Source organism: Carassius auratus, chromosome 5, assembly GCF_003368295.1.
Source record: "Carassius auratus strain Wakin chromosome 5, ASM336829v1, whole genome shotgun sequence".
In the NCBI taxonomy this organism is placed as follows: domain Eukaryota; kingdom Metazoa; phylum Chordata; class Actinopteri; order Cypriniformes; family Cyprinidae; genus Carassius; species Carassius auratus.
Genome location: NC_039247.1, coordinates 8,803,632 through 8,816,701, shown reverse-complemented (window position 1 = coordinate 8,816,701; position 13,070 = coordinate 8,803,632). Strand labels below are relative to the sequence as shown.

The window sequence follows — 13,070 nt, the reverse complement described above, 5'->3', positions numbered from 1 at the left end:
ATTATTTATTTTGCACCCTTGCATGCATGTAATAATTTACAAGACTCTAATTAAATGATTCTGAAGGCCATTTTACACCAGGTAAAACATCAGTTTTTCACAATTTGTGTATGTGTGTTTGTATACATATATATATATATATATTATACACGCACACACATGTATACAGTATACATAAAATTATACTTTTTTGCAAATTCTTTTTACAATTTGTCACATTAAATACTGATATCAAAATATTTATATGTATTTTTCTTTCTTACTGGTTTGTGACAATTTCTCATGTTGGTCTTGGTGTAAAGCACTTTTTTCTTTCTTGCAGTTTTGCGTTATATTCAGTGGTCTGTGATACAAATAGCTTGTGTTCAGGTGCAGTTTCAGTTTGCAACTTGGCTTGCTTAAGAAAAATAAAGTGGTATTTGAGGTTGAAAACTCATTTTTGCATCAGCCTGAACTCATGTTGTCTAATGACATTAACACAGACTAATGATTTCAGTTTTTTACTATTGCGTATGCATGCAGTTCTATTGCACCCATTGAATACTCTATTATTTTGCATGGGGAAGCCAAGAATAGAAAGCTCATACAATAAAAATCGATAAGCATCCTTTGACAGATTACAAGCTATTTTGACCTTGCAATCACTGCAGAATCAGTTATACATCAGTTATACATCCTCACCCTGTATTGTCCCTTCCTATAACACTTTAACCACGGGACCCAAATGAATGCTGTACCACGTGACCCAGCATCATTACCTAAAGTGGAAAACCTCACGGTTTCGGATATTACCCCATACGGATTTCGGGTGTCCTGGGTGGCAGATTCCTCCGAGGGCTTCAGCTATTTTCAGGTAAAGATGTTGGACTCTGGTCAGCTGCTGGAGCCGCAAGAGTTCATAGTGCCGGGGAACCAGACCGTACTGGATGTTTTGGGCATGATCACTGGCATTGGCTATGAAGTCAGTGTGACCGGGGTGTCAGGGGATGGGTTACAGTCTCATCCAGTCACCACAGTGGCTGTTACAGGTACATCTCTCTGCTTTTCAACTGCACGTCACTCCATCATATCAAAGTTTCACTGCCCAAGCTTGGTAGTTTAAACTTTTTGTTGAGTAGTAAAATGTTTTTCATATCTAATAAATGAATGGCAATTTTTTTCAGGGATTGTATGTTCAAGAGTGTAGTTTCTCTCTGATATGTTGATATATTGTAGGTGCACAAAAAACAATAATAATAAAAAAAAATCTCCCTGTAGAGTATGGCAAAATAATCTGAAGAATTAATACATTATGCAGTATTGCTGCTCAACCTACCTATATATATAATATTTTATTTTTTTATTATTATTATTAAATTATTTTTAAATATGTAATGTGTGATTTTCCCAAAATAGTGACTGCAACTAGTTTAGACTGATCTAAAAGTCACAAAATAGAATAGTAGCCATGAATAAAAAATAATAATAATTGTGCAGATGCAACGCAAGAACATGTGTGTTTACACGTTCTTTTAGATGTTACAGTCCAAATTCTAGATGATGAGCTGCTGTTTGATATAAGCTTTGGGAAACTTCTACACAACTCGACTACCTCCTCCTCACTGTCCTTTCTTTATTTGCCAGGTCTCCTCCGTCAATGAAGCATTTTGTTTCTGGTGCTGCTTGTTCATGCTCCACTGGTCCCATTTCCTTAAAAATATGTGCATACACATGTTTGATGCCATATTTGAATTGTGTTTTCCACTGAATGGCTGGCTGTGCACTGTATATAACAAAAATATGTTCTAAGAATGTTGTGCTAATGTTCCCTTTTTTTTTTTTTTTTTTTTTTTTTTGGTTATTTGTGTTTAGAGCAAACGTTAAGGCAATGTTACTTTTGTAATTTTGCAAACATTATGGGAATGTTACTTTTGAATATTCTTTGATTTTTCAATATTCTTTGAACAAGTAGCAAGCTGTAGTGTTTGAAAAGAATGTTTCAGATAGCTTTAAACAAACATTCTATTAAATTAAAATGTTTAAAATGATATAAATAGTATATTATTGTTTACATACAGGTGCATCTCAATAAATTAATGTCGTCGAAAAGCTCATTTATTTCATTAATTCGTCATTAATTTGAGTCTGTGACCATCACACACTACACAGTTTTCTATAAAATAATTCAGCTTAAATCTGCAGAGTAGCTCTGACCTTTCGTTAACTAGCGTCCAAACTGAAAATCAATGGAGAATCAGGTCAAAACTCGTGAAGTGTATTTCAGCCTTAAACATTTCATTATAACATTTCACAAGCAATGTGTAAATAACATTATTTAAGAGCAGATAGGTTTAAACAAACGTTCTTTGAACTTTCCTAGGAAGGTTTTTCACGAGCAGCTCAGAGGGAAACACAGTCTTGCATGAAATCACTATAAAGAAGGAAAGACAGTTAAAACAAGAAAAAAGCCACATTTCTCCTTGTCAATCAGAGGCAGAGCCAGAGATCCAGCAGCTTTTCGTGTCGGACGTCACCCCTGAGAGTTTCCGGCTGGCCTGGACGGCAGAAGACAATGTCTTTGATCGATTCGTTCTCAAAGTTAGAGATTCAAGCAAGCTCTCCCACCCTCGAGAGTTTGTTGTTCCGGGCGATGAAAGAACCAAAGTTTTGACGCAGCTTTTTGGGGGAACTGAGTATGAAATTGAGCTTTACGGTGTCATGCTGGAACATCGCTCCCAACCCATTACTGCTGTTGCCAGAACAGGTACTGTATTTGTCAAACATGTTCATTCCTGGATTCAAGGGGCTTTCTTGGCTGCAATGTGATGGAAGGAGGATCTGAATAACACTCTTCATCCTAAACAGGCACCGATCTTGATGCATTGTGATTTGAAATGTATCTGTCATGATATATTTCAATCCGAGGTTAAAGTCTGCAGCAAATACTGTTTGCATGCAATGCATTTAAACTGGATATCAACAAGAACAAGACTGCTTGCTGCTTGACTTTATCTATTGGGTGAAAAGACACTAATCAGAAGTTTTGACAAAACGGACGGTTGGTTTTCAGTTGACGTTGACTTTAACCTTGCATGCTCTTATGAAGGAACATAATGTGTGTACATGCATCCAGAGGAAAGTCTCCCGATGTTCATTTCTCTACTAAACCATCACGTCTCATCGTTGTTGGGAACGTGATGTTAATTTGTCTGCATGCACTAAGAACTAACGTCTGTTCATGATCAAAATAACATGCCTTCTTTTTGTCATCGTCTCGATCCAGGTTAAATTTATGGAATGTAATTGGAATGATTTAGGCATGATTGATCATGTTTAAAATGGTTTCTTGCACTATTATAACTAATGAATCTATCTTTTAGGACTTTTTTCATTCCACCAGGGAAAGACCTGTTTCTCCTGCAGTTCAGTGGCCTTCTCTTTGTCCATTTTCCAGTGGCTGTTTGAATTAACTTCATAACTTAATGGACATAAGGACACCGGGTGGATAATTTTCCCAATTTCTTCAACATTTTCTCTTGCTATTAATAAATGTGTATGTGCATTGCTGTCTGGCAGGCCTTGGAGCTCTACAGGACCTTGGTTTCTCCGACATCACGGACACAACGGCTGTAGTTTCCTGGACTCGACCTCGATCCCAACCGGACTCCTACAGAATCACTTACATCTCCATCCAAGGAGGCGAGTGCCGGAGCTGAAAATGATTGAAAACATGTATTAGATACATCTGCAAACCACACAGTTGAAGATGAAGACTATAAAAACTCAGTTGATTACAAGGCATTGATCAACTTTTGAGACACTCTGATGAAGTTCATGCATCTAGTCTGGCTTCTCTTCTGGGTTTTATCAGGTGCTCCTGTGATGTTGACGGCGGACGGGTCACGGTCTCAGGTTTCCCTGATGAATCTGATTCCTGGAGAGATGTATCAGGTGTCAGTTGTTGCAGTGAAAGGTCTGGAGGAGAGCGAACCAGTGTCCAACACTTTCACTACAGGTCGGTTAAGTCACTTCACTGATTAGTGGTGATTTTGAAGATTTTTGCTCAAACTATGTGTACATGATCTAAAAAAAATTAATAATTCAACCATAATATAATATATTTAATTTAATTTAATTTAATTTAATTTAATTTAATTTTTAATAATATGGAATATCAGTAATTCATGTATATTAAAATGTAAAGATGTGAAAATGTATATAAATATATTATTGAATAAATTATATTCATTTTTATATATAGTATTACAAAATAAAGTAATTTATTAAGTTTTAGTTTTATTTATTTAAATTTTATGTGGAATGTTTGTTTGTTTGTTTTGTATGTAACAAACTAAAACAATAAAAATTTTATTTTATTTTGTATGCGTCTGTATTTTAACAAATAACATAATATAATATTGTTTAATTTAAAAGAACAGTAATTATGTACATTCAAATGTAAAGACATGAAAATATCTCAAATTATATAAATTATATAAATGTTATATTATTGTATAAATTTAAACAAACAAGCAAAAATAAATATTACATATGAAATAAAATAAAAACTGTTATTTTACATTATATAAATATATAAAACACATTTATACAAGTTTAAGTTTAATAATGTAATAATGTAACATTTGATGATGTAAATTAATAGTTTTTTCATGTGTAATATTTATTTTGTTTGGTTTGTTTTTTACATATAAAAAATTTATAAAATAACAAATCATATATATATATATATATATATATATATATATATATATATATATATATATATATATATATATAAACCATTAAAATATTTAAAATGTATAATATAAATTAAACAATTACTATATTAATGTATAAATATACATTGAACTTATTTTATATGACATTTATAAATAAGCATTAATATAATTTATAATATATATATATATATATATATATATATATATATATATATATATATATATATATATATATATTCAGATAACACAATATGTATCAGTAATGTAAACAGTAATGTTTTTATTATTTAATGTATTGATTTATTGACCTCCAGCCCTGGATGCAGCACGTGGCCTGATTGCTGTCAATGTCACTGACACAAAGGCACTGTTGCTGTGGCAACCTGCCGTGGCGACCGTGGATGGATATGTGATCACATACAGCGCAGACACTGGTGAGGAAACTCCTGAACTCTCTGTTGTGCTCCGTTTTGGGTTTCTTTATTCATGCTTGACTTGTCTGCATCGTCTCTGCTGCTGCACGCCCTGCTCCAGTAGAACAAAAATATGACGTGTCACACTGCAGGACACCGAAATTAACCCACATCTGTTATTAAGTTATTGTATTTTCATTTCTCTTTTTTTTTTTTTTTTAGTTTTATAGAATAATTTCTGTTTCATGTGTTTTCTGCACAGTGCCACAGATATCAGAGCAGGTTTCTGGGAACACGGTGGAGTTTGAGATGAGTTCACTGGCTCCAGCAACTCATTACACTGTTAATGTGTATGCCATCAGAAACAGGGAGAAAAGTGCTCCAGCGACCACAGACTTCAGCACAGGTGTGTGAGCTCCAGCATGACTAGTGCTCTGGCGCCCCCTGTAGACCTGCTCCAATACAGCAGCACTTCTCCATTGAGCAGTTCATGTGGGAAACGGAGGAATTTGATTTAAAATAATTGTGAAATTCTGTAAAGCATTTACATTTTTTTGAATTTGACTTAATATTTAAATTTATTAACATTAATAGAAATATATTTATTTTGTGTGTTGTTTAACGTCCACTTCATTTTAATTATATTATTATTATTAAATCATTTTCTATTTCATTACACTCATTATATTCTATTCATTCTATTCATTTTTATAATTATTTAATTATTATTTTGTCCTATTATTTCATATGTCCTTATTGAAAATTAAAACCATTTAATTTATCATCAAAAAATAATATTTTCAAAATAAAAATAATTAGCAGTAATATTAGAAATAATAAAAGCTTTTCATTCTTAAATAAGACAAAACATTAAAAGCGGTGTTAAATGTCCTATTATTCTATCATATGTGCCCTAACTGAGAAAAAAATAAAAATAATGTATCAATAGTAATAATAATAATAATAATAATAATAACAACAACAACAAATGTGCATTATTAAAATCAGAATTTACACAGCTTTACATTTTTTTGTATTTTATTAAAGCTAATTACTGTTAGTTTCTCATGTGTCCTGTTGAAAAAGAAACATTTAATGTGCCAAAAGTTACTTATAAAAATTGTAATAGTAATAATAATGATATTAATAATAATTATTATTATTATTATTAATATTATTATTATTATTATTATTATTATTATTGTTATTATTGTTATTATTGTTATTATATTAAAATATGTAATTATAATATATAATTATAATAAAAATAATGCTTATTATTATTATTATTTATTTTAATACAATTTCAAAAGTATTTCAAATATGGTATCCCCTGCATCTGATAATCAATTAAAAAAATAAATAAATAAAAAGGGGAAAAAATATATTTTTCCAAATGTAACTACCTGCATAATAATAATAAACTGCTGTTAAAAAAATTAATAATAATAATTAAAAATATATTCTCCCATAATGCATCAGTGAGAGAACCTGAGTTTAGGATTCTTTTTAAGTTTCTTCTCCTGACTCCTAAAATAATGGACTGTCATTGACACGACTAATGCTGAATTTATAAAACTTCAATGATCAAATCTAAACAATGAATGCATTTTTTAATCTGGTTGTCTGAATCAACGTGAGTGTAATCTGGTTTGTCTGGTGTAATGTAGATGTGGACGCTCCACGTGATCTGGTTGCCAGTAATATTCAGACAGACAGCGCCGTTCTCAGCTGGACGCCGCCGCGGGCTGCCATCACCGCATACATCCTGACCTTTGAACCATCTGACGGGGATGTCAGGGTCAGACATCTCTCACATACTCATTTTTTATTTCATTTTAAGAATTGTAAGCTTTTAGTGTAATTATATAGGCCATATAAAAGGGATCGTTCAACAAAGATCACCTTGTGTTGTTTACAAACTTTCGTTCTTCTGTGGAACACAAAAGATGTTTTTGAGGTTGAAATATACGATTTAAATCTGCATTAATTGTATACAGTATAGTTTTTAAATAGATTAGTCATCATATATATCTAATATAACCTATATGCATTAGTGATTTATATGGCTCAAGGCAGATTGAGCATTTGGAGAATATTGTATAAATATATTAAATCATAATAAAGTTTATAATGCATATTATTTCATGCATAAAAATACTATAACAAAATGTATTCATTTATTAATTTATTCATGTAAAAAATTAACACCATAACAAATTAATGTTGTATTTTATTGAAGTAATTAATTGTAGACACAATTTGAACATCTAAAGAGTTTTGTTAATTTTGCAAATTCTAGAATTATGATTTTTGGATACGATTAGACCACAACAACAGTAATAATAATAATAATAAAAAACAGTAGTAATAAACAAAAAGTAATAATAATCAGAATAATAATAATATGGTTTCACTTCACTTTATTTATAGATAATAATATATGATGCATAACAAAAATTTATTTAATAAATGGATTTATTTATTTTTTTACTGATGTTGAGATCAGAATTGACGTACTGTATGTTCACACAGGAGCTGAATCTGGATCCGTCTGTGACCTCACACGCTCTGTCTGATCTGAGGAGCAGCACTGAACACACAGTTCGACTGCAGGCCGTCTCTGAGGACAAGAGGAGCACACAGATCAGCTCCGTCTTCAGCACAGGTCAGTCTGTTCACTAACACAACTACAGCTATATTACTCTTCATCAAACTTCCAATCAGTGTTGGGGGGTAACGCATTACAAGTATGCAAGTTGTTTTTCAAGTAACTAGTAAAATAACACATTACTTTTTCAATTCTGAAGAGCGTTGAACTTTCTTCTTCTGTGTTCTACTGGACAGACATGGATTTACATTTCCTTCAGCCTGAGGCTTTTGATGTGAAGGGCTTGTACAGTACATTTGCCAAAAATATAACTTTTTATATTAAAAGCAAACAAGCAAACCCAGCTCACATTTGAAAAGTAAGGCAAATGTAACCTAATGCATTACTTTCAATAAAAAAGTTATTAACATAATTAGTTACTTTTTAGGAAGTAACACAATATTGTAATGCATTACTTTTAAAAGTAACTTTCCCAAACACGGCTTCCAATCACGCTTAAAGTCACCATGAAATCAAAACTGACAATTCCATAAAAAAAAAAATAAAAAAAATAAAAATAAAAAAGTTTCCAAGGAAGCGTTTCTAATTTTTGCTCAGTTTAAGCTGAATTATTAAAATAACTAAAACGAAATAAACTAAAAATAAAAATTAGGAGTAAATAAGAATTATTTATACATATTTAAAAAAAAGAAAAAGATAAAAATGTATTTAAAATTTATAAAAACTAAAAGTAAACAAAAACTATTTGTACATATTTAAAAATAAAAACTGATAAAAATGTATTAAAAACATCACAAAATTATAAAACCTTAAAAAATTTAAATGAAAACCTAAAATATAACAATAAAATCTAAATCAAGACAATAGCACATACATATACATATATATATCATTTTATTTCTTTATTTATCTACATAATATATTTTTCAACTTTCATTTATGTAGTTTTGATTTTTAGTTCTTAAACTAAATAAAACCAATAAAAGTTAAGTTGACAATTAGTTAAAATATAACAAGTTTTCTTTTTTTGTTAAGTTACTCTTTACTTTATTTCAAATAATGAAAGAAAATACGGTTTTATCTAGCAATAATAACCCTGCGTTTTATTGTGCAGTCAGATTTATTTGTTTGATTATTTTTATTTGATTTATGCATTAAGGTCTTTAAAGACAGATCCACTTTTTGGCTGTGAGGGAGAATGCACTCCCTGCTTGTGTGATCTGTGTGTGTTATTCACTGTCTGATTGTTGAATCAGACCTTGTTTTGTTCCTCATATTGTGTGCAGCTGGCATGCGCTTCAGGAACACCAAGGACTGCTCAGAAGCTCTGCTGAACGGAGAGACTTCCTCCGGTCCGTACACCATTTACATCAGCGGAGACGAGAAGCAGCCCGTCCGAGTTTACTGTGACATGAGCACCGATGGCGGTGGCTGGATGGTGACGCTCACACACTACTAAACATGTTTGCATTGCAACATTAATCTCAGTTGAGACTAACTTCTATGTATGACTGAATGTTAGAAAATAGATTGAATAAACTGAATGGAATAGTGTTGACTTTAAGGATGATTCGAAACAAACTCTAACTTATAGTTAGCAGTAATATAGTTAGTTTTAAATGTGTTTCTGAATTTTATTTAAATATAAGAATAGCTGCTATCCATGATTAAGTTGTATCGTATTTCAGTGGAAACATTTGTAGCAAGTTTGGAAGCTTGGCTTTGCCACAAATAATAATAAAAAAAAATACAGTTAAAAAGGTAACTGGGCTTTTTATTGCAGAGTTCTATAAGAAAAGAAAAAAGCCAAGGTCATAGGTTCAGTTTTCAGAGATTGCATGGACTCATTTCTCCCGTAAACAAATGTGTTTGTCTCCACAGGTGTTCGTTCGGCGTCAGAGCGGAAAGCTGGATTTCTACAGGAACTACAGGAACTACTCTGCAGGATTCGGTGACACGAGCGATGAGTTCTGGCTCGGTGCGACTCGATTTCAACAGGCCATTACAGCACTCAAATCTACTCAGTCTGGCTTTACTGACACAGACGGTGCGTCTTTGTCTTTCAGGACTTTCAAATCTTCACAGAATCACCTCAGCAGGTCAGTACGAGCTGCGCGTGGACCTGCGTGACGGACAGGAGAGTGTGTTTGCAGTCTACGATACATTTTACATCGCAGATCCTCGTTCCCGCTACAAGATCCAGATTGGTGCATACAGTGGCACCGCAGGTGAACTCCATATACATTATGCCTTCGGTATACACCGTTATCCAATATTACAGTCTTATAAATAAAGGTTCCAAAAAGAGGTGATGTCATAGAAGAATCATTTTTGGTTTTGGTTTCAAAAAGAACTTTTCAGTCAACAGTTCTAAAAAAAAAGCATTTTTCTTAGTGTGAAGAACACTTTAATAATCTAAAGATTGTTTTTTTTTCACTATAAAAACCTTTTGTACATGTCTTCATAGAACAATTAATGCCAGTAAAGAACAGTATCTCATGCAAATATGATGATCATAAGATCATTTCACCCTTAGAATACATGCAAACAATGCCTCGTTTTAAACTTTGTTCATATATCTCATGCCCAATGATGGCAAAGGTTTTGTAATATTTCTCTCTTTAGGTGATTCATTGTCATATCACCAGAACAGACCCTTCTCCACCTATGACAATGACAATGACATTGCGGTCACCAACTGTGCCCTGTCCTAAAAGGGAGCGTTCTGGTATAAAAACTGCCATCGAGTGAACCTGATGGGGAAATATGGAGACAGCAGTCACAGCAAAGTAAGCCGTTCTCCAATATTTTGGCCAATTCAATGTTAAATCAAAATTATTTTTACTGGCTGTTTTGTTTACATAAAAATTGACCTGACTTTTATCAGTAAAATTGACAAAAATATACATACTTAACAATAAGGACCCATTAGTTCATGTCAGTTAATGCATTAACTAACAATGCGTAGCACATTTTACCTGGTTTATTTTATTTTTTATTTTTTTTATAAGCATACAATTTATTATTTTTTAATTAAGCATAAAATTTAATTGTTAGTTCATGTTGGCGCCATTAAATAATACGAACAGATACAACTTTTGATTTGAATAATGTATTAGAAAATGTAAATAAACATTAACTAAGATTGATCAATGCTTTTGAAATTTTTGTTTTCAATTGTTAGTTTAGAACAATCTAAATCTATCTAAAACTAAAACGTATCATTTTTATTTGAAATAAAGCTGAAATAAGATAAAATAAATATTAGATGAATGACTTAACTTGTTTCAGTTTCTAATTTTAGTTTAATTGAATTTAGTAAAATAAAAAATAAAAATCGAATTGAACTAAAACTGAAACTGAAATAAAAATAAATGAAACCGAAAAAAAGCACGTAAAAAAATTACGAATTTTAACTAAATTGAAATTAAAAGTATAAAAATAAATAAAATAAAAAATAAAATCTAATTCAAAATATTTATAAAAACTATTATAATAATACCGTATTTTCCGGACTATAAGTCACACTTTTCTTCATAGTTTGGCTGGTCCTGCGACTTATAGTCAGGTGCGACCTATTTATCAAAATTAATTTGACATGAACTAAGAGAAAACATTACCATCTAGAGTTGCCAGAGGGCGCTCTATGCTGCTCAGTTCTCCTGTAGTCTCCCCCTAATAAACATAGAGCGCCCTCTGGCGGCTGGAGACGGTAATGTTTTCTCTTGGTTCTTGGTTCTAAATAAATGTGACTTATAGTCCAGTGCGACATATATATGTTTTTTTCCTCATCATGACGTATTTTTGGACTGATGCGACTTATACTCAGGTGCGACTTATAGTCATCAGGTTAAAAGTCCTCAGGTTCAATAATGCTTGAGTAGATAAAAGTACAAATTTCCCAAAATAATATTCAACTACAATAATTAAGTACTTTATACCCTTTGATATACAACACTGAAATGTTTTGTAAGATATTGAAATTAAATTAGACAATTTTAATTCACAGGGGATCAACTGGTTCCACTGGAAAGGCCATGAGCATTCGATTCCATTCGCGGAGATGAAGATCCGGCCAGTCAATTTCAGAAACTTGGAAGGCAGACGGACAAGAACATAGACTTTAAATGTCCCTCTTTCTATTTTCTCCAAAGTCCCACACATCTCTCATCAACAGCCTGTCTCTCGTCGCAGACAGACACGATTAAAACTCCTGAGTGGAACATTTCTCACCATTCGAACTCTGCCTTTCATATCAACTTTATCAGACCAGTGATCGCCAGCGAATACTGTTTCTGTAGACCTTTGATCTGCTAGAAACAGTCGTGATTGGTGGAGGGTTTTACTGACACTTGGTAAAAACATGCATGTGAAATGTGATATTTGAATGTGACACCAGTCACGGTTCAAGACCATCCTACAACAAACCTACTTTTTCAGGAAATATTCAATGATCTTGTACAGTTTTTTTCAGAAAAGGAAGTGTCTTCGAGACCAGTGATGTCATTTCCTCAACTGAATCATTACCACTCTCAGGTCTGACATGCAGTAAACAGAAAGGTGCAGATAAGTGTGTAAATTTTGTCAGTTTGCTTATTTCCTAAAGAGTTTGTATGTCAAGCCAGTTTGCTTATTGATGTGTTATTAATTATTGTTTTATAATTATTTATTTTTATAATGTTTTCTTTTCCCCCATAGAGTCCTCAGCATCTGTAATCCCTAGAAAAAAGTGTTGATTTAACTTTATCTCTTCACCTGGAATGTGTCTAAAATGTATCTTCAAAAAAAAAAAAAAAAAAACAGGAAATAAAAATGTAATATGGGAGTTTTTAATGTGTTTTCAAGTTCTCTTTACCTATCCAGAAAAAAATATATGTATATATAATTATCACAGAGAAATTAGTTTTTTAACATTTATAAAATAAAAAATATATATATTTTACAGACAACACTTTTAATCATAAATAATAATATAAAATAATAGAATAATAATATTAATGGTTAAAACATATATATATATATATATATATATATATATATATATATATATATATATATATATATATATATATACAAACACATATAACATAACGCAAATACATAATTATTAATTGCTAAAACTAAGTTGTCAATGAGGATATTGACTAAAGGACTAAAAAGCAGACTAAGAGGACCATGAAGTTTGAGACTGTAAAATATAAACAGTAGCCATGATCAAGGTTTGTGAAATGTCATTTTTTTATGTTTTATGACAATTTTTGCATCTTACATAGAAACATACCTGGATAAACTTATAAAAGATAGAGGTACAGGAAAAACATCTTCTGA

At 31.7% G+C, this 13,070-nt stretch overlaps 1 pseudogene; it reads left to right on the top strand.

Annotated features, from left to right (window-relative positions):
* LOC113073683 (tenascin-like) overlaps positions 1 to 12,524 on the top strand; it is a 51,178-nt pseudogene extending 38,654 nt beyond the window's left edge.
* The last annotated feature ends 546 nt before the right edge of the window (positions 12,525 to 13,070 follow it).